The sequence below is a fragment of the Sinocyclocheilus rhinocerous genome, unplaced genomic scaffold (genome assembly GCF_001515625.1).
Source record: "Sinocyclocheilus rhinocerous isolate Xijiao unplaced genomic scaffold, SAMN03320098_v1.1 scaffold222, whole genome shotgun sequence".
Lineage (NCBI taxonomy): Eukaryota > Metazoa > Chordata > Actinopteri > Cypriniformes > Cyprinidae > Sinocyclocheilus > Sinocyclocheilus rhinocerous.
The window spans coordinates 601,127-604,781 of NW_015625652.1; positions in this window are offsets into that span (position 1 = coordinate 601,127).

Sequence of the window (3,655 nt, forward strand, 5' to 3'; positions counted from 1 at the left end):
TATGCATTTGTTAAATTTATTTCTAGTTAGTTGATTTGATTAATTTGTGGCGTTTCGTGTCTGTTCATATAGATGCATGGTACAAGTGTTTATACCAGCTGCACTGTGATTGGTTAGATTAGTTCCACCTTGTCATTGTGTCGCTCACATTACGAGATCGCGCGGCGATAATATCAAACAGGTTTGAAAATATCGTAGTGTCTGTGGTAGCTCAAGACAGGTTCAGATCACGTTGCTGACCTGCTCATACTTAACGAGCTTCGGCGACCGCAACGAGCACCGATTTGGTCACGATCCGGGGGTTTTGTCGCAGACTGTGGAAATCTGTCTGCAACAGCAAAATCCAGCCAAAAATCCTGTAGTGTGAGCCCGGCATTAATGTGAGCGACACAATGACAAGGTGGAACTTATGAAAGGGAGAGATTTCAATTAATTAAAGAATTAGGATGGCTGGGAGTTGATCATATTTCTTTAAAAGTATTGTTAGGAAATGGGTCGAGGCAATCAAGAGTGCAAGAAAAATTGTTTAAATACCTGAAAGACACAGGAACAATACATAGAATCTAGGTTTTTTTTCTTTTCTGTATTTCTTCCAAATCTATGCACACTCCAGATCAGTAGGTGGCGGTAATGCACCTTTTTTCACTGGTTTGCCAAACCGCCATAAAACACCAGAAGAAGAAGAAAAAGACAAGGTGGAACTAATCCAGCCAATCACAGTGCAGATGGTACAGTCTTATTATGCATCTTTATGAACAGAAGCGAAACCACAAATTAATCAAATCAACTGACTAGAAAAAATAATTAATTAACAAATGCATAGATTATGTATATAATGCCACGTTTCATTGTACTGTTTAATTACCTCCAACTCTTTCTGCAGTAGCCTTTTTTAGCCAACTCAGTAGCCAACTCTTTCTGCAGAGTCCTTGTTGTTCACATCTTCCAAGCCATTGTTTCTGCCATATTGTCTTTTGTCGTGGTTTCTTCTTTCTTTCGGATAAAATAACTGCACAGACCAATTGAAGGGCCAGTTGTTCGTCCATGCTTGAAGAAATGACCAATAATCGCTGTAATTTCTCACGAGAATTTATGTGAGACAAAGTATTTTCGCTGATTTTCGGGAACGCCTCTTCACTGAATGTTTTGTAGTGTGTGCCCCTTATTAGCATTGTGTTGTGTAGTATGCGCGCAGCTATGACAAGACAATGACAGATGAGAACAAATCTTGTTGTGTAGTGTGAGCAACACAGTGATTCGGCTAGTCTTTTAATCAAGTAGTGTGAACCCAGCTTCAGATAAGAAGTGAGGTGAGCTAGCATAGACTAAAGATCCAGGTAAACAATGAATTAATATTTTCTGTTTCCTATAGCATTATAGTTTTGTCTTGTTTGTAGTGTGATCAATGTTTACGTAAGTAGATGTGTTAGGGAAGTAACACGTAACATTTTAATTAAATTTTGCTAAAATGAACGAAATGACTCGGAAAAAAAGATTTGTTCATTTTGCTGAACGAGACTCAAAGATCCGAGTCGGTAAAATGATCCGAACTTCCCATCACTAGAGCCCGGCTTTACTTGCAAGACTAGTCTAAAACAGTTTTATGCAACAGGCCCCAGGTGGCGCTTTTCGCCAGGAATATAGCCGTTTCCCTGGCAACTGCAATAAACATAGCACCTGATTTTGGCAACTGGACAACCTTGGAATTTGTTGTCGTGATTATCCATATAATGAGGTTTGGCCCATACAAATTACGGGAGTTTTACCAGAAGCGAATGTTGCAAACATATAAAATACACCCAGTGGGATTTTTTTTTAATAAAGAAAGATTAAAAATACGTGAGAAATACGGGATGATAGCGGGATAGAATGTTAAAATACGGGAGAATCCCGGGAAATACGGGAGGGTTGACAGGTATGAAACTGATCAAGATTTTCAATTGTTGATACTTTGAAAACACAAAATAACTAGTAAAAAAAATATACAGTTATACCAAATGATTCGTCGATTAATCGTTAAATGTTATGAAATAAAATAAATTAAATCTTCATTTAAGTGCAATGAAATGCATGTTTTTAACGAAAAATAGGCTATACTTTCTGCATTTGTTTGTGAAAACATTATCAAATTGGATTATAGAGTGCAGATTATAAATATGAATCCATGGACTGATAAAGCAGTTTATTCCTTCATAGTATAACTGCCTTTATTTCTCACCTGAAGACAGAAAATCATTATGTTCTTGTTGTGTGTTTGTGTGTAAATAATATGCTGAAATTCTAACTGAATCCCTACAGTCGACACTATCATAGTAAACTGTAATCTTGGAGTTGACCACCAGATAGCAGCACATTTTCATTTAGAGAGCAAACACGTTCCACACTGTTTTATAGTAGCTTATTGATGGAGACAGACCCCATTATTAAGGCTATCAGACTGCCTACGTTGTTAGTCCAAAATAACTCTCATTGAAGTCTTTTGGTTTAACAATATGACTCACTTTATAAAGTAAGCAAAAAAAGCGTGGTATCAATTCATTCTCCATTCTCAGAATATGTGACATCAGTGAATCACTGATGACTGGATTTATTTGAAGGACTTCAGATTCAACAGCATATCAACATAATTATGCCAAACTGAATGAATCACTGTTTTTTTCTTTTTCTTTTAATAACCTTGAGATGTACATGTGGCAATTAAGTAACTTCCTTTGAAAGATTTCTTAAAGAATCAGATGCTTGACGTGTTTTAGGCATTACAACACCTGACTGCATACTGAGTCAGGAATGAGCCAAAAGACCCCTTGAAAAGTTCCTCCTTTGTTTCTCCAGAAATATAGACGTTGGTATGGTAATAATGATGCGCTCTCATTTCATGGGCTATCTGTAGATGTTTTTTTTTTTCTGTTTCCATATTCACTTCCTAACCAGTGTGGGTGTTCTGCCCTGATGCCATGTTAACGCATAATGACGATAGTAGCATAACTTTGCATCTCCCACGCAGAAACAAGTTAGCACTGACGTCTGCTGGCTGAGCGCTAACACCTGCATTAAGAATACCTGCGGAGGAAAAGATAATTGGTATCTAGAAAATTCAAATGAGATATCTAAAAATACATTGTATAGAATTAATAGAGCCTTGGCTCTCTGTTGGCGAGATGTCGACATCTAGTCTTAGATGTCACATTACAATGTTTCTAATACTATATGTTCATATAAAAGCTGGGCATTATTTTTAGCTTTTGTAACAGATAGTTCGCTTTCTTTTTTTTTTATTTTCAGGCACATTTTCCATCTTGGACTAGGGATATGTTGACATTTAGCTACTTAGGAAAGTGATTTCTGAAACACAATATCATTGGCTTTGGTTTCTAGGCTTTTGCAAAAAAAAAAAAAAAAACCTCCAAGTTACTTACAAAATACAGTCTGACCTTGTATTTTGCCACTTTATTACTGCTAATAGTCACTGCAGCACTTGGTTGTTTTTTCAGGGTCCCCCCCCAACACATCTGATAGCCCTTTATTGAGAAGCAATCAAGTTTGTCATGAAAAAGGAAGCAATTTTCTCAACCCAGACATTGTAGACAGACATCACTGGACAGCAGAGGCTGAAGCGGAAAAGATTTGTGGTAATAAAAGCATGTCCCACTCAGAG